Below are 20,519 nucleotides of genomic sequence, written 5' to 3'. Positions count from 1 at the left end.
AAAAAAAAATTATATAGCAAACAATTTTACTTATGAACTTTTTTTAATGCCTGGGTGCTTTATTTAATAGCAATTAGCCTTGCTATAGTATAAGGACCAGAACTGGTGGCCATTACATTATAGAAGCAATCTATGTACTGGCCGGATGGACAGTTACAACCAAGCCTTCTTTAGGATTCAAATCCAGGCCAACAGCAGTCACGGTCACTAACCACTATACCCCCTGGGCTGTTTATTTATGAACTTATGAATGATAAATGAACATCATATGAATTTATTTCATTCCAACATAAATGTATGTTTTAGGATTATATTATATGTTTTAAGATTAGGATTATATAATACACTTTTTATGTCATATGAAGGGCTCATTCATACTTTTTGTGAATTTTTGAATTAGTCACATTTGTGAACTAAGCAAATTTTTAAAAATTGTTTATAATAATAATTATGAGAAAGTAACTTTAGATTTGTACAAATTTCATTTACAATTCAAAAGAAATTTTAAATAAAATCTCTGCTAATCTAGAGCTTTCTTTAACTCTCTGTTTTGCATGTTTTTTCTGAAATCTATTTCACATGCAAATTTTCTGTTTTTCTCCTTCTATAGATTTATTTATTTGTGCTCGATACATGTCCCAATTACAAAAAATCCAGAGAAATCTGTCCGCAAAAGAAGGAAAGCTGGAATAAAAACGAATTCATGCCAGGAATGAGACTCCTTTTTCACGCTCCTTTGTTGATATAAAAAATAGAGGAGGAAACGAGAGAGAGAAAAAGAAAGCAACTTCATATCTTTTTTTTTTTTTTTTTTTTTTTTTTTGTCCTGTAGATTCCTTTATGCATTTCCCACCCTTGATACCCTATAAACACATTCTTATACTGCTTACTAATCAGTTCCGTACTCTTCTGTTATCGTGACTGGATATAGAAATTATGTATGTATGCATGTGTGTGTTTATACACACGTATGTATATACATACATACCAACAAAAATCAGTACTCGTCTGTTATCAGGGCCGGATTCAGAAGTGTGTGCATCTATGCACATATGTATGGATGTATGTGCACACACACAGAGACATATGTTCACTGTGGGGGAAAAAAAAAAAAAAAAAAAAGGAGAAGACAGTTCGATATCTACCATTCTACTGAGCTCATTGACGAAATTCAGATTGCGTTTTTCATGTCTCGAAAGCACAACTTAGGATATACAGTACAAAGTCCGAAATCCAGACTCTGGACTCCGGATCGTCGACTCCAGATTTGGGATTTTGCTGGATAATAGATCATCAGTTTATATCTAGTAAGATGGCATGTAGAAATTATAAAATTAAAAATATAAAATCGCGATTTATGAAATAATGAAGTATTTATGATCTAAAGGGTATCAAAATTTGCCAAAAAAAGCTTAATATTTATTTGTTTACCTTATTAAACATTTCTTTCAATGTAAGTTGTTTTAAGTTACTTCGTTTTTTGAGCTAATACTTTCTCTTTCATTCTGTAGACAGAGATAATCTCTTGTTTAGTTATATTGTTGAAGTCCTGTATTCGATAATTCCAACTAACTTTTCATTCATAATTTTCTCATTTTCAGTAACTTCTCAGTCACTTTCCTAACTATCGATAGCAGTATTTTCTGGATCTAGAACCATACTACAGATTTCTCCATTCATTAATTGATTTGATGATTGAGAAGCATTGTCGTCACAATGAAAAACTTCTTTTCTATCATCTTCATTTATTACCGCTTCTCCACATTTCTTTACAATATGTTAACTGGAAAATTTCACCTTTGTTTTGCGATATCCAAAAACCTTTAAAATTAGGGGCTGTCATCATCAAATTTAGCTATCCTTGCATCATGAGCTTGGCGACTAACGACAAGTTGCTCCGTTAAATTTTATCTTGCTTCTATCGTGCACTGAGACAATTAAGCCTGAACTGTATTAGTTTAGTTATTTATTATACTTGTGTCTACTTCTTGCACATGCTTAAGGCTTATCAGATAAAAATAAATTTCCACATATACTTAAGCCTTATTGACATCCTAAATTCTGGGACTCGGCGCGACCATAGGAGCCCTGGCGCTGGTTCCGTGTTTATGTGAATAACAAATCAATTATTCTTAATTCAAGTAGCCCTAAATGTAATCTTTGGGTCTATGATTATCATCAACAAATATATTTTTTTTACACATGGAAAGAAATTTTTCTTCGTCAACATTTTTTAGCACATTTAAGTTAAATCTGGAATCATCGCCAAGCGTAAGGTCAACATAAAAGGTTACCATACTCCTTTATTATTCAATTATTAACATACAAAAATTGTTTAGGCATTGCTACATGAGTCATTACTCAATTTGTGATGTTTTGATAAACATGCGGTGATGAAAGGAAAGTATAATAAATAATGATTTGCCAGGTTGGCGTCAGATCAACGATGTATCTATGTGAAATGTTTCAGTTTGAGATGCGAGCCAAACAAATACGCAGCAACGGAACCAAATTATGGATAGCACACATTTATGCTAAAATGATTGCTCCTTCAATAACAAGGTATTTTATTTTATTTAGTATCAAAGTGAAATTATGAATTGGGACTCTCCAGATGTTTTATTATGCGCGGAGGGGGGAATCAAATGCGCATGCGTAAAGCCTATGACAAAAATTTTGTTGGTGGTTTTGAGGTCCGGATATGGACGTCCGGATTTCGGACTTTGTACTGGACATTAGATATATATATATAGCATTATTCTAACATAGGTATTTTGACAGAAAATCAGACTTTTTCTGAAATGACATGCCAATGTTTTTCCATATTTTGGTTCTACTACTCAAATTATGCCAAACTGCCACGTTTTGTAAAAACCACACGAGTAGTTTTTAAAAAATTAGCTCCTCAATGTTAACTAAATTTGATACATATTTATTAATATCTCTTTTTTATTATTATTTAACTCCCTTGATTCCTTCTTCCAAAATTTGAAATTTAGGCTGAATCCAAATATAAACATTATCCAAATATAAACACAAATATAAACTTAAAAAAACATCTAAGAATTGCACAATCTAGGCATTGCACACAAATTAACAAAATAAACTAAAATAACTAAAATAAATTATCAATAATTCAAAAAACAACAATAGCAACAGAAATTCATAGTGCAAAAACAATAAGCATAACATTGTATAAAATAAAATGCATTTACCATAGTGGATGCTTCTTTGGTCAGCCGAATGTAGCTTTATGCCACCGTGTACTCTCTATGATATTTATACGACAGCCAGACTCGCTATCCACAAAATTAATACTATGGTTCACAAATAATTGTTCAAAACCTTCTTTTAAATCTTTGTAGGATTTAGGATTTTAGGTACTTTTCCGTTTCGCCGGCGCAAACCTTGCCAAGTAGACTTTATTGGCGAAAACACAGAGTGTAAACACATAAAAAGTGTTGACAAACGTTAGTTTTAAGAATTTTTTATTTTGTAGGTATAAATATTTTAATATAGTTTAAAATTTTGTAAAAAAAAGCCAATAAATTGGTAAAAACACATTAATTTAAGAATTTACGACGCTTTCATCGTACAACATCCTGATTCGTCGGTTCATATCACGTGACCCCAAGCGATCTCATCTCACGTAAACTACGCACAAAAATCTAATTCTCTCAGTAATTATCTACATTAATTTCAAGTTTAAATCTTAATTTGGAATACAAGTTTAAATGCAAGAATTATTTCAATTCGTACGAATAGCTTACTCAGAAATTATGTAAAACCGTAGTGCTTTACTTCGCTAGTGCATTCTCATTAGAATTGATGACCCTTGGCTTTGCCCTTTTCTATATTTTCGCCTTCGGGTAAGGGGTGTGATTGCATACTAATCAACTTAATTACCACGAATGGCGTTAGGGCATAAACTGAACTATCTGGTACAAATTCTATATAATTGTATGCTAGCATTGAAAGAAACAATCAATCTGATAAGAAATAGCTGGGACTTGTTTTGAAAATAAGGCGTGAAAGGTTACCACCGAGGATATTACGTTTGGCATGAGTTGTACCATTATTGGCGACTTTATCGCCTGCGCCGGCAAAATGGAAAAGTACCGGATTTCTTTGCACACAATCTAAAATATGCGACTGAAATCTTGCCACCACGTCTCTCATTGCAACATAGGCTGTTTCAAAACACGCACGACACAAACCAATGAGCAACTGAACCACTGCAGCAAAAGAGTTGAGTTTCAACGTCAAAAGGGTTGCTATACAAACAACAACGTCCCCAAAACCATCGCACCAAACACCAGTGCAGAACACATATCGCCATATTTGGCGATCTTAGGGCGTATATAAGAGTACAGCCGTTTTTTATTCAAAATTTTCTAAGATATACATGAATTTACATATTGGAAAATTGTGAAATTTGGCATCTTTTGTTTAAGCAATAATAACACCAAATGTAGTTTACACACTTTGTTAAAATTATTAGAAAGTATGAACGATGACTTTTTTTTCCCACTTGTCTGCAATGAAAAAAAGAAAAGGAAAATAGGTTGCTATAAATTAAGAAGTTCGCCATGTAAATTATTCTTGGTGCAAACTGAAAAAATTCAGCCAGAATAAATTTTTGAATTTCTCTGTAAATTTCACACTAAATTTTACAAAATTTAATATTTAGACTTAATTTCAGATGCAGAAATCGAAATATGGAAAAAAATTTGCATGTCAGTTTAGAAAATGTCTGATTTTGTGTCAAAATATGTATGTTAGAATAATGCCATACATAAATCTTATATATATTCTAAGTCGTGCTTTCGAGACATGAAAGATGCAATTTGAATTTCGTCAACTGGCCCAGTAGAATGGGAGATATAGAACCGTTCCCCCTTTTTTTTGTGCTGTGTACATACACATATATATGCATATATGAACACATACATCCACACATACATTACATTCCTGGACCAAGTACCAGTAACAGAACAACACAAAAAATCACTATCATGGAAAAACACTTGAATTTTATTTAACTTTCTAGGAGTGCTGGAAATCAGGGAAAGTAAAAGGCTGTATTTTTTTATTTTTTGTTTTCACAGGGGGCCAAAGGTTCCACTTACACCACTGATTCTATCTATAATACAGTAAATTATAATACAGTCAAACCATGCCAGTAACATCTCACAAAACATCTACGAACTCTCACGAAGAAAACAGTTGATTCACTGTATCCAGTAGTTCACTACATTCTATCAGTAAAAAAAAAAAAAAAAAAAAAGAATTATTTCCCAAAATTGTGTAAAAATTTTCTGATGAATCCCCAACTCCTAAAACTGATTAGCATTGTTCTATCTACGGAAAGAATTGAATAATTTTAACTTTTGAATTAATACCTTATTAAGGCTTCATCACAGTTATCATATGCAATATTCAGCATGTTTTTCCTTCTTTTTAGTTCCTTATATGTTGTACAAGATATGTTACTTAATTTTTGATATAAATATTCCTTTCTAAAATATACATTTATAATTATGAATAATCATTTCTGCGAGACAGTGTAATTCCCTAATGTACTATGTGATCTTAATATGATGTATCTTAGAACCGAACCAAACGATTCTATCCGAATTATCACGCGAAGCGAGATGTTACAGGCTCAGCAATGCACAGTGGGCTCCTGACATTAAAAGTCTGGACGTGGATGATGTATCTTGGTATGTCTTAGATCTCCCTTAGTATGGGATCTGCTTTTTCAAGAACTGGTTGCTAAACTCCCATCAAACAGCCTTTGTTTATAAAATACAGAAAACTGAAGATTATGATAAAAGCATCTTTTGCTATCTTAATAATCCAACAATGGGTAATTTTAATAGTCAGTAATTTTTTAATTATTCAGTTATTCTGGAGAATATTACAAAAAAAAAGGTCTCCATCAAAGATATCCATAAAATTCTTGCCATCAAATTTTCAGATTTTGCTATAGTATTATAATCCCCTTGATAAGTCTGTCTCCTCTGCCTACTCTACGATCATTCACATATGCATTTTTTAAAAAAAATTGTTTAATTTAATTTTAATTTATTAAATTAGTAGATTTATTTTCATGGATAGATTTTGCACTTGATTTGCTTATGCTTCTGAATTTAAATGATATTGTAGATTAGTTCGAGAATTAAATCTTTTACATGTTTGCATATTTTTAAATTATTTTAAATTATTTTGGCTTTTTTCCTTTTTTTAGAATTTAAATTTGCTTTTTTACTTTTTTACTTTTATACGTATTTGTTAAGAATTTAAATTTGTTTAAATTTAAATTTAAGTTATAATCATATAGTGTCATAAAATAACATTAACAATAATTGAATAGGGACAGGAAATCCATTCAATACTATCAGAAATTCATTGTAAAAAAGGTTTTAATACAGAAAGTCCTGATGACCTATAAGTAAATGCTAATGTAAATATTTCTATTTATACCTATAAATACTGCATTTGAGTATATTATACATCTCAACATAAAAAACCATTTTACACTCACTTCCAGAAGTTAAGCACGAAGATGTAAAATGCAAAAAAATCAACAAATACTGCTTTGATCAACACAAAATTCGGCAGGAAACTAGCATATATATTTATGCATAAAACAAAATCAATAATTATATACAGAAATGAAAACAATATTAAATTTTTGTAAGTTATCAGATAATAACATATTAAAGATTTAAACAGAATTATGTACAGCACAGTCTTTAATCCGGACGTCCATAATTTGAAATCATCTATAATCCGGACCTCAAAGCTACAAACTTTCTGCGCATGCGTAAACACATAATGCATTTACGCATGCACATAATACCTTTATGCATGCGCATAATACGTTTAATGTATAACGGACGGTATAAGCTTGGCTAAATTTACCTAATTATCTATTTCAGTTAATGTTGCAGATTGCGTTGTTCCTTAATCTTCTGTTGCAGATTGCGTTGTTTCTTAATCTTCTAACTGGATCCAGCTTATTATTTTTTGCAGGCTGTTGGAGCAATTTTATAAAAAGTAAGCTTGAACTTTCGATTATGTCAAAAAGAATTTCCGATTCTGGAGTTGCCAAAGGATCTACAAAGCAAAAGAATTTTTCGATGTCCATCAAACAAAAAGTGGAATTGCTGCAAAAAATGGGTAAAGGCATATACTTAAATGGGTAAAGGCATATACATTTGCTTCTCTAACCATTCCGAAATCTGTTTTCAATTTCACGCTGCTCTGCCAGGGGGAGGGGAACGTCGCGGCACGCAATGAACTTGAAGTTGATCTGTCAGCACTATCCTCATCTTCAGGGCAGATGTTTTTATTTTATTCGGCTTATAATTCCTTACTAAATGTAGTATTTCATCTCGATGTACTCCATCTTTGATATGATTTAAATCAAATTCCTCGTCATTATAAATATCATGAATACACATCAAATAGTTTTCTGGTTGCAATTTTCTAATTTCGATATTTGTAATGTATGCTTTACGCATGCACGCATTGAAAGAAATGCTTAATAAAATAAACAAATAAATGTTAAGCTTTTTTTTTTTTTTTGTAAATTTTGATAACCCATAGATCATAATTGCTCTTTATTTCATAAATTACAGTTTCACATTTTTAATTTTATAATTTCTGCATGCCATCTTACCAGATTTAAATTGATGATCTATAATCCAGAAAAACCCCTAATCCGGAATCGCCGAAGTCCGGACGAGTCCGGATTAAAGACTTTGTACTGTATAAAGTGAAAATAAAGAGCATAAAATGGAAAAAAAGGACATTAATAAGGTATGTGATTCCCCCTCATTTGTATACAAAGTTTACACCTTGTGACCATGCTTTCAATTAGGTGGTCAACCACTGCAGAATTAAGCAATCGCCATTCTTTTTGTAAAGCAGTTTCTAGCTCAATAAGAGTGGCTGGAGGTGGAAAACATGAAGATACAGCACGGCCGAGAGCATCCTAAAAATTTCCAATGGGATTAAGGTCGGGTGAATATGCTCGCCACGCCATACGTGCAATCCTTTCACTCTCCAGGTAGTCATCGAGGATGTCAGCTCTATGGGGATGTGTGTTATCATCCATTAAAACAAAAGTAGGGCCAACTGCTGCAGCGTAGAATCTCACAATGGGTTCTAGGACTTCATCTCGATACCGGACAGCCGTCAAAAAACCCTGTTTAAAGATGTGCAGGTTGGTGTGGCATTCTAATGAAATCCCTGCACAGACCATAATGCTTCCGCCTTGGAAGGTGTGATGTTCGGTGACGTTTTGGGACTGATTGCATGTTTGTTCAAGCCATATCCTTATACACTTGTCATCTGGCTCCAAAGCAAATCTTGACTCATCAGTAAACATGACATTGCCCTAATCAGACACATTCCAATTGACATGTTCCCGGCACCACTGTAATCGTGCCCCTCTTGATTGGATGGATAGAGGAACACAAACTCGAGGTACCCGGGCGTACAGTCCACTCATATGTAATCTTCGGCATACAGTAGCTGCATATATTTATTGCCTTACCAATGGACGCTGTAATCATAGATGTCACATGTGTGGAGGTCACTCTGCAATTCCACTTGGCTACAATAGCAATATATCGATCTTCTGCGGAAGTTGTAACCCTTGGGCGACTGGCTACAGGCCTTCGGACAACTGTCTGTGTAGTTTGGAATTGTTTCTATAAACGGGAAATTACAGAATGATGAACGCCGAAGAAAAGAGCAACATCTGTGATCGACTGTCCTCCTTCAATGCGCCCCACAGTACGCCAGCGCTCAGAATCTTCCATTCGTCTTCTGGAAGTCATAGAAACATGTATGTCTTGAAAACAAATTGTACGAAAGTTTTAAACACATTCTATCAGCACTTACAATCAACTTCTGTAACCCTTTATAAAGCTGGCTGCTTATAAGACTGCCTTTTTTGCATATTTCTTGACATGAAAGTGTGATTGGTTGTTACCTAACATATTTACATACTTCCATCTCCCTCTGCAGCATATTGCACCATCTTCAATTCTGATTGGCTTCCGGAAATTAGCATTTTCCTCTCCGTGCTTAACGTTTGGAAGTGAGTGTATATTATGTACAGATTAGTTGTATCTGTATTTATAATACGGTACAAAGTGATAATCTGGACTCTTCAGGACGTCGGCGATTCTGGATTAGGGTTTTTTTTCTGGATTATAGATCATCAATTTAAATCTGGTAAGATAGCATGCAGAAATTATACAATAAAAAATGTGAAATCGTAATATATTAACTAAATACCTATTATGATCTAAAGGGTATCAAAATTTACAAAAAAAAAAGCTTAATATTTATTTGTTTACTTTATTAAACATTTCTTTCAATGTAAGTTGTTTAAGTTGCTTCGTTTTTTGTGCTAATACTTTCTTTTTAATTCTATAAACAGACATAATTTTTTGTTCAGTTACAAAATTCCACTGTTCAAGTCCTGTAATTGCTGTGTCAAGAATACTGACTAACTTATCAATGGGCATTTTTTCATTTTCAATAACCTCTCTGTCACTTTCTGGATCTAGAACCATACTACAGACTTATGTTAATTTATTAATGATTGGGGCATTAACTCTCAATGAAAAACTTCTGTTATATCATCTTCATTTATTACTGCTTAAGGAACAATGGAATCTGGAAAATTAACTGAAATGCCTTAGAATCAGTAAAGATAATTTTAGCCTAGCTCATACCGTCTGTTATACATTAAACCCATATGCGTAAACATACAAAAAAAAAGTTTGTGGTTTTGAGGTCCGGATTATAAATCATTCCGGATAATGGACGTCCGGATTACGGACTTTGTACTGTGCTGCTTTTTTACAATGCAACTTTTTTGCATGACCTGTGCAGCAAAAATTTGAATTAAGGATGGATATGTGTGGCAGTATTTAGATGCCCAAAAAAATATATAAACCTTGTCTCAGAATCATAGTTCACTTCTGTTTTTGCTTATAACATGCATCATCAAACTTTCTTCCCCCATTTTATTTGAGATAATAATCCAATTTATTTTTTCATCCATTCACACTAAGGAATAAATTGAAATAGAAAATGTTAATTCAGGACATGGAAACTTCTCAAAGGCAACTATTACCATAGATATGAAAAAAATCACAAAAGAGGACAGAAATTTTGCTTTGAGATGTCTAGTATAAAGGAGTACAAATAATGTATTATTAATATTCATATATAGCACATATTTCATCTGGCAGAAATATGTACATAAATAAAAATAAATATTTTTACATATCTATTTTTAAACACATTTGCATTGATAGGCAATATTCCTGATTCTGTATGTAAATACATTTATACAGTAGCAATTATTTCGTTATACTCCAGTACTGGTTCTTAATATGCATATCAGTATAATAAAAAGTTAAAAATCTCATTGTCCAATAACGATTATTTGGGTCTCGCATAAAGCTGTTTTTATTATTATTATTATTATTATTATTATTATTAACCACATAGTGTAGGAACATAGCATATGCTACTCAAGCAAAAGAAAGTGTACTGTTAAGTATATTTTTACTACAAGTAGCTGAGATTTCTTTTGCTGAAAAATATCATAATCTACATAAATAATACTGCATATTGTTTCACTTTTAAGCACGTGTAAGGCAGACACAATTTTTTTCATTTTTAGCTCTGGAGTATTCGTGAGAGGTAAATTTTTTCTGTTTAATTACTATCTATGGACATAGTATTTTAAACCTCATTTTCATAAGAGGATTCATTACTTAAATTGGAATAAGATAACTTTGTTGGTATTTGTTTAATTCTTCGCGATTTTCCTGCCTACATGTAGGTTTCCTATTGTGGAAAAAGATAATCATTTGAGAATTTAGATGAAATTAATTTATATAATTAGGCATTTTTCTTACGCAGATAAATAAAGTTTCTCATTAATTTAAATTTCCCTCAAAAGGCATATGGCTTCTCTTCTGAAAAAATAAATATATGTAATTCATCTTACGTCCAAATGATTTGTCAAATATTTAACTCAAGTGTCTTCCTTATGTGAATAAGCATATGTGTGTTTAAATGACTGTTTTGCCTAAATGACTTGTTACACATCTCACAAATGTAAGGTTTTTGTCCTGTGTGAATAAGCACATGTTTGTTTAAATCACGCTTTAGTCTAAATGACTTGTTACATACCGCACAAACATGGGGTTTCTCTCCTGTGTGAATGAGTACATGTTCATCTAAATCACGAAGTAATCTAAAAGTCTTGTTACATACCTCACACACATAAGGTTTTTCTCCTATGTGAATAAACACATGTTCAAGTAAATCCCGCCTTAGTCTAAATGATTCATTACAAACTTCACACACATGAGGTTTCTCTCCTGTGTGAAGAAGCATATGTTGGTTTAAAGAGCACTTTTGTCTAAATGACTTTTTACACATTTCACACACATGAGGTTTCTCACCTGTATGAATATACACATGGTCCCTTAATGTATGCTTTAACCTAAATGACTTATTACATACCTCACACACATGAGGTTTCTCACCTGTGTGAAGAAGCAAATGCTGGCTTAATTTATCCTGCTGCGAAAAGGACTTTTTGCATACTTCACATACATAAGGTTTCTCTTTTGTGTGAACAAGCATATGTTGGTTTAATGCACTGTTTTCCCTAAATGGTATTTCACATACCTCACACACATGAGCTTTAGCTTTCTCTCCTGCATGAAGAAGCATATGCTTGCTTAAACTAGATTTTCGTTTATATGATGTTTTACATATCTCACAAACATGAGGTCTTTCTTCAGTGTGAACAAGCATATGCTTGCTTACATAATATTTGTATTTAAACGATCGATTACATACTTCACACACATATGGGTTTACTTCTGTGTTCATATTCATCTGACCTTTCAAAATATTCGTTTTCTAAATGTTTTGTTATATACTTCCTAGGCACGAAATTTTTCTCTTGTATAGATAAGCATAAGCTGACAGTCTTGATAGTATATTATTTATTACATACCTCACAATGATGTTTTTATTCTGCATGGATTAAGAAGGGTTTGAGAACATAAATTTTACCCAAAGTAGTTGCAGAATGTTCACACTAGCTCTTGTTTTCTGTCACAAAATCAAGTGCGAATAACTTAATACATATTGTGCATCAGGCTAATAAGCATGTAACGGCTTCTAGGAACATGTCATTAATTTCTTTTATTTCACACATACGATTTCTGCCAGAGTACATATACATCATTAACTAAATTATAAATGCTACATCACTATAAGATAATGTTTTGATCTGATAAAGTTTGTTCCGCAGTGCATTTTGAGGAAGCTGCTTATTTTAACTCCCTCAACGGGCACGTCTTACCGTATACAATACGTGAGTGTATTTTGTTGTACAGAAAGTAAAGTTCATATTAATTTGTTACAACTGCTCATTCATTACTTTATGAAGCACATAAAACACGAAGAATAAACATTAGCATCTGTGAAGAAATTAAAAACCGTCCATGAAAAAATTAAATACCTTTAACACTTCGAGAAATCATGAACTAACGATGTTTCAGTGTTGCCAAGCTGAAGACTTAAAACTAACTTCTATAAAGGCTCCCAACTTCCAAGTTTCTTTGTATGCTGCGATTATTCTGCAATTTCGCGCAACGTGTTTCGGCTGTAATCAATTTGATGCCTAGACTGGCGCTTCATGTAGGGAAATGCATGACCACTCCAGAAACGCTAGAATGAGTCTTTCTAAAATTTTGCCTAGATCGTAGATTTACTTCTGGTCCATTCCAGTCAGGTATTGCCAGAATTATTGCGCCGAGCGCGATGTTACCGGCTGAATAAAATCTGCTCATAAGGGCACCTAAGGTTTAAATGTCTGGGCGGGTATAGGTTCGACCGTCTCAAGCGCAACCCTAGTTGGCATTCTGCCAAAACACATAGACCTCGTCCAAAAGGGGCGGTGTTCGAGATTTGCAAGAACTAACCGATCTCCTAATATACTTAAAATAAAATTACTTTACATATAAAATTCCAAAGCGTCATATTTATTTTCAAAATCCGTAGAACTACAACAAACCAAGGAGGTTAGAATAGAAGGAGGGAAGGTTCAACTCAAACGGTGAAGCTTGGCGGCCATCTTCCTGTTATCACCTTGACTTGTGCAAGGAGGGCTGTCATTGCAACATTTTTTCTTTTCTTTTTGAAGCATGTCAGCTTGTATTGCATATGGATGCACAAATAGATTCTCGAAAAAAATTCCGGGCATTATTTTTCACACGTAAGTACTAATTTTCTTCTTTTATGTAATATGACAACTATGTCAAAAAATATCACAATGTCATGTGGTTTTCTTTCCAGATGTGAAAAAAAAGGACTTAAAATAGGTTATTTAATATAACTATAATCAAATTATATTAAATACATTTTAATGTTTCTGTTTATAGCTGGTATCTTCGTTCTTTAAGATACAATGCTATATGGTAGGATTTAAATTGTATAATTTGAACGTTTTAGTTAATTCGTTTTATAACTTTCATGAAAAGTAAGAAATCAATTGTTACTATTTTTATTAATTGTAAAGGAAGCAATGCTTTTCTTTATATATTAATTATTATTCATTTTTTTAAGTTAAGATAAACTGTTCTGTTGTTAAAATTTTTTTGCATAAACTTACAAATTTCTGGGCAGTATAGTGATAAAATTAAGTAAAATATTTACACAATTGAACATGTGGAAAGATGTATCCAAAAACTTATATAGGTGTATTTCTGTAATTCAACTTAATTAAAGGCAGTTTCTTTGAGATTAATAAATATGAAATGCGCATAAACTGAAATCAATGAATTCACATAAATCTGTTTTATTTTATTAAGATTTATTTTCTAACCTAAGAAAATCCGTGAAATATGCAGAAACATCATTTTTTAAAGGCTTTAATGTTATGCGCATGCATTTAGATTTCGAACTATTTCTTAATAATTTGCTGTACATAGTAAATTATGGATATCATCTTTATTACTTTAAAACAAAAATTCAACAATAGCGAGGGATTTCATTATAAATTTAACATATTTTTACTGGAAAATAAATGCACGGAACAGCTTAGAAACACGTACATGTCACTGCCGTAATGCAATGTTTTGAAGTCACAAACATGGACGCCGCTTGTTCGGCGGAGTTTCATTCCCCGATAGTGGAGGAAACTGCGAACCCTCCCTCCTTCTATTCTAACCTCCTTGCAACAAACCACAACAAAATTGGAGGTTGCACAATTATGTACAGACAAACGCCAAATGTGTCGGGAAAGTGTACTTTGATTGGTTGGAGGGTGATCATTTTCTCGCCAAACTGGACACTGGCGCCAAATACCTAATGTAGTAAAAATACAAATCGTATTCCGCCATTTTCGTCATTCGAGTGTTTTTATAGCACGTGCTTATTCTTAATTTGATTTTGTTATTTTTATTATTTTTATTATGTCTTTGCCTAAGCAAACAGGAAAAATGAAGATATTTATAATCGGAGATTCGGTGATAAAATATATAAAAGAATATTTATTGCTGAATTTACTGGATTATGAAGTTCATTTTCATTGTTTTCCGGGTGCTACGATTGTAGGGTTGACACGCAAGATAACCTTGATAGAAAATCAATTTGAGTTAGTTTTGGTTCAAGTTGGTACCAATAACGCCTTGGATGATATTCATCATAAATATCTGTACAAGATTATTCAGCGCTTAAACCCGAAGATCATTCTCTTTTCAGGTATCCTCCCGCTGAAACGAAGTTTATTGTCGAACCAGGATTTTTGAGTTTTTATTCTTGCGCCAAAGTATTTCAGTAAGGTTATATGATTCCATCTTACACAGTTTTATTTTGTTTGTTTCATTTTTAATACATTCATTATGTTGAATAACAGTGGCTTTCTGAAGCTTGCCAAAATCTTCTCCAGGTCATGATTTAAAATGTTTAATAGTTTTTTTTAAGTACAATTTAATATTCATGTAATAAAGTTTGTTTTAAGAAAATTTATTTTTGCAAACCGTGAATCTGTTTATCCGTAGTTCTATTGTTTATAAGATTTTAGTTTTTTGTAATTTTTTGCCAAGCCATTGGAAATGATAATTTTTTTGGTACTCTTCTGTTTTGAGGGCCGTAAAAAAATTGCAGCGAAAATATATGCGAAAAAGCGCCAAATCTAGCAAACGCGCCCATTTAACAGCGCGCCAAATCTAGCGTACGCGCTGGTTTCAGATTGCGTAAGTGTATGTAGTTCTATATTTCTTAAAACACCATTGAGGGAATTGCACATGATGAAAAGTCGGCAATAGAATTTTGGGTAAAGTGCGGAATCACTCACTGCTTGACGTGATTTTAAGAATTGCACATACTCGGTATCCATGTCATATCGACCTATTTTCACTTAAAAAAAATACCAGAATTGCACAAAAATGGCACTGCGCACCCCCTTGACTTTATCTATGGTCACATCGACCTATTTTCATTTAAAAAGTAAAATAAAATTGACAATAATCCAATTGTTTTTACACTTGTAAAAAGCGGCAAACAAATAAGTGAGCCATTCTGCACTTCTGAATTCCGATTCTGAATATCTTCAAAGAAAAGACATCATTCATATAGAAAATTACGTTTGAACAACCAACGAGATGAAATTATGCTTTAGCGATAAGTCGGTAGTGAAACAGCGATGCAGGCATCCATTCAGTTATGTTTAGCAATTTTTATATAAATTATAATAACGATCTGAAATAGTTATTTACTCTTATGCTTCCATTCAGTCGTGTTTAGCCTTTTTTATATAAATTATAATAATAAAAAAGTATTATATGAAACTAACCTTTCATCGAAATTAAAACATCAATCTTAGATGGTTATTTACTATCATACTTCCTTTCTTGCCGCAATTATTAGGGTTGCCGAAATTATTTTTGGCAGCATTGGCATCAACAATAGTTTGGCGATTTTTTACGGCCCTCGAAACCGAATAGTACCATTTTTTTTTTAATGAAAACTCAAGTAAATGGACGTGTCTGAGATAATGAGAGCTAAAGTTTGGTAAAATCCTAGTATACGGTGCAGCCTTGGAGCGATTTTGAAAATTATCGCCAACACCAAAAAATTACCCAAAGAACGTCTATGTATATACTATATATATTCTTTGAATCACCCGTTTACTAATCATCTTATATGTCCCGTTTTTACTGCTCATCATAAAGTCGCCAGAAGTAGCCAAATCCCGTGTGCACCGGATACTAGGATTAAACCTAAAGGTTTAACTAGTCTGGTTTTGAATGGTATATTTAGTATATTTGTTTTTTAAAAATTTTAATTCTCTTGTAGTATTAAATTTAGGTAAATGATGTATTTTATCCAGTATTTCATATTCAAAATAATTAATATGTCCTGAACTTATTTTTTCGATCAGTATTTTGTATCATTTAAGTAAACACTTTAAAAAGAATTTAAACAGCTTATTTTTTTTTTTTTTTCTGAAACTTGCATCGTAACCCATCTCCTGAAGTTAGTTTATTATAGGCCTTTAACAAACATTTTTACTACAAACTTTACTTTTAAAACGTAAATTATAGTAATTATGTAGAACTGAATGTAAAAATGAAAGGCGCATATCACACGGCGTTTGTTTCACACGAACAACTGTTTCGGACAATTTTTCTGCCTGGTTTACTATTGAAAGAAAGACGCTTGACTTTTTCCTCCCTTTCCAAAAAAATTGCAGGTTGTTCGTTTTCAACCAATCAGCTATCAGCTTGTTTGTAGTGGGGGAACCAGTTAACCCCAAAGCGATCTGTTTTGATTGGCTGTTGTGACAAAGCAGAAAAATTGTTCCAAACAGTTGTTCTTCCAAAACAAACTGACGTGTGATAGCAGCCTTAGTTTTGGGGAACCATTATGGTAACGAGCTGACACAGTACCTCCTAGGTGGCATGGAAACATGTGTATTTTTATGCTATGCTATTTCTAAACATTAAATTTTGTGAGATCCATCAGATCCTACAATGAACCTGGCGAATTCTCGCACATGCGTGAAATAAATACCAGCACAGAAGAAGGTTGCAAAATAACCCTTTATTAACTGAAAGTAAAATAACAGACAGCACGGGCTTCGTGCGTTACAAAAACACCGTTCACTTGCGGCGATAACTTAAACATAAACGAAAATACAAATAAAATCTGAAAAAAAAAAAAAAAAAAAAAAAAAATGAGTGCAAGAACGCACTTCAAAATTACTCCTGAAGAGATGGACTCGCAGAAATCTAAATGGGTAAGGCCAAAAGGCTTACTCGAGTGACCGCAAAACGTGTGCTAGGCTAGCGAAACACGCTCTGAATAAACTGATATAATCACACGTTTAAATTGCACTTCACCTAACTTTAAATTTACATCCTGGCGAGAGAATGTGAGGGGGAAGTTGAGAACAGGAAAATAAATTTGTTATGCAAATTAAGAAAAACCCTAAAATTTGATACATTCAAAATTTTATGTATTGAAATTTAATAATTAAATTGCTGTGATGTAATCTTGTTTCGATTTCATATTTAGGCCTTGATGTCTGTCAGTATTGGGACTGTTTCTAATGTTAATGATTTTAAATAGTCTTGTAAAACTAGTTTAAATTTTTGTCTCAAGAGGGACGTTTTTTATAATCAATTTCTTTTTCTCTGTTAGCCATTAAAATCTCTGCTGAATTATTTTTTATTATTAATATTGAAATAAGAGCTTACATGATGTTTTTGTGTCTGTTTAAAGATATAAATGTAAATTAATTTACGTAGGTTTCAATATAGTTTTGACCATATTTCATGAAGTCCCAATGGCACTTGTTTTTATGATTGTCTATGTAGTACATTTGGATAGCTTTCAAAAAATAAGTGCTTTTAGGATATTTTCAGATTCCCTTTTGGGAAAATTAGGACATCTTAGTTCTATGTCTGGTGTATACCCTCCTTAGGATAGCAAGTTCACCTATGCTTAGTTTTTCTTGAGTGTTATTTTATCATCTGTTGATTATTTGAAATAAAAATACTTTTTTTTAATATAATGATATTTGTCAAACATCAGTTACACATGTGCATTTATTAGTAACAGCTGTGTTTTATAAAGAAATTTTGGTACTGTTTTGTTACCGGGACTGGATTCAGAAATGTACATGTATACACACATACATTCATGTGTACATAGTATATATATGCATACATGTATACATACATTTCTGAATCTGATCCTGATAATAGAACAGTACCGAAATTTTTGAAGGAATTGAGTTTAACAGGTAGGATGATAGACAAATAAATATGTTATTTTTTGCATGGGGTGAAAACAGGAAATGGAAATGTGTAATCACTACTTTCAATTACACTAGCACAAGGGAAACACTACATTTCAAGATATAAAAGAAATGGTAATTGAGATTCATTTTATAATTATAATATGTTTCGAAAATTACATAATGCATTATTTTTGACATTCTGCCAAGGAATTGCAGATATTCCATTTTAAGTGAAGACAGTTTTTTTAAGATTGCTTGGATGTGATTTGCTGTGTATCTTTCTTTGAAAACCCTTTGATAACAGCTGTTCTGACATGAGAGATTGGATTGATGTGATGGTGCTAAGACTCTTGGTGTAATAAAATGAATGGCTCAGGACATTATTAACTAAAGAATAATTTTTGCTGTACTAAACAATAGTCACAATGTCAGAGTCTAGTTATGAAGAAAAAGTGAATGCTATTGCAACTGTCGAATGTATTGGTGATCAATATGATATTAATAGCCGGTCATCTAATTCATGTAAAAGGTACAATGATGGCATACTGGTATGTGGCTGAAAAGCTGCAACTAATCACATTTCCCTGCTTTCAAGTTGTAAATTGCTGTTCTGCAACAAGGTAGTGAAATAGCATCTAATGGAAAATATTTGTATCAATTAATAAATCTCAAAATGTCTGGCATACTTTCTGTATAATCTAGCAAATCACAATACATGCTTCTGTTCAATTTGCATTAAAATCTGTCTTGTTCATTCACAAATGCTACATAATTTTTCCTTTTATTTCTTTCCTTTCTCTATGAATAATTTTCCCCCTAAATTAATTAATTTTCTTGTTTTTAGAGCAGAAAATACCTTAACTAACTACTCATTTTCCTATGCTATTATTTTTTGAAAGAACTGTTAGTTTTCCATCATTTGTTGAAAATCGTGAATATTTTTTTATTGGCTTCACAAAACTGCATTCTTCTGAGGCTTTATATAGTGGGATGCACTGATACGCACCGGAGGAAAAGTTTCCCAAATTATTTTCATATTTGTAATGTAGTATAGTTAGACAGCTGCTGATAATTTATTGAAATATTGGGGAAAACAGCCTTAATTCATCTGCAAAATCTGATACATTTTGGTGCTATGTTTTTTGTTTTTTGTCTTTTATGACCAGGGTTTAGTTTCTAAAATGCCGGAGCCCTATGCAAGACCATCAGGAAAGAGGAACAAAAGTGAATAAATAAATAAAATGGCTATGAGAATCATTAATAATTTAAAAACTAAGTAGTTATAATAATAATATAAAATAGCCCGGATAAGCTGGACGCAACCAGAATTTTTGGTTATAAATTTCGATAGAAAAAGTTTTGTGGAAATAATCCGCGCCTCTCACCTGCACATCCATGTCCACATTGTCTGTCTATATCAAATTTGCGGTTCCGGGTGGTAAGAGTGGGATGACATTTATAATGAGTCTTACATCAGGAAGCAGCAGAGCCGTAGCTAGGGTTTTCGGCGCCCGGGGACAACTGAAGATTTTGCGCCCCTTTCTCTGTGCCAAGAACGGAAAACATTTCATTCTAAAATTCAAATCAATTTGGCGCCCCCTGAATGCTGCGCATGGAGGTAGGAAGTAAGATGGAGTCGCCCTAAACAAGTTTCTCCCGTACCCTGCTCTGAAGCACCGGCGATCCCTACGTGGTGACCAAAACATTGGGTCATTTACCATTGAGTTCTATGGGATTTGACGCGTTCGGATGTAAATATTTTGTAATTACGTCGTAAATATACATATAAATGTATGTATTTTCTTTTTCTACAACGCTTCAGAGTCCTAAGTATGTAAAAACAACATATTTTTAAACAACATTTCATTCTGAACGGAATTAAATGCTATACTTTTCACAGGACAGTTTTCTCAGAATGATTTAATTTGAATGAAATATTTTCACAAGTTTTCGTTAATTACATTAGAAAAAAAAATTAAGGTAATTCTATTTTATTCGGTTAAGGTACAAAAATTAAGATCAAAGTTTATTGTATTATTAATATTAAAATTATGCATTATTTCTTTTCTATTTATACAGCTTCTTTCTAAAATACTTTCTTAAATATGACATGATTTTTTGGCTTCTGAGGCATCTTTTAAATCGAAAAATG

Source organism: Stegodyphus dumicola, chromosome 1 (assembly GCF_044657685.1).
Source record: "Stegodyphus dumicola isolate Sdum_Otavi_A_Nest chromosome 1, ASM4465768v1".
NCBI classification, from domain to species: Eukaryota; Metazoa; Arthropoda; class Arachnida; order Araneae; family Eresidae; genus Stegodyphus; species Stegodyphus dumicola.
This window is presented reverse-complemented; position numbering follows the sequence as displayed.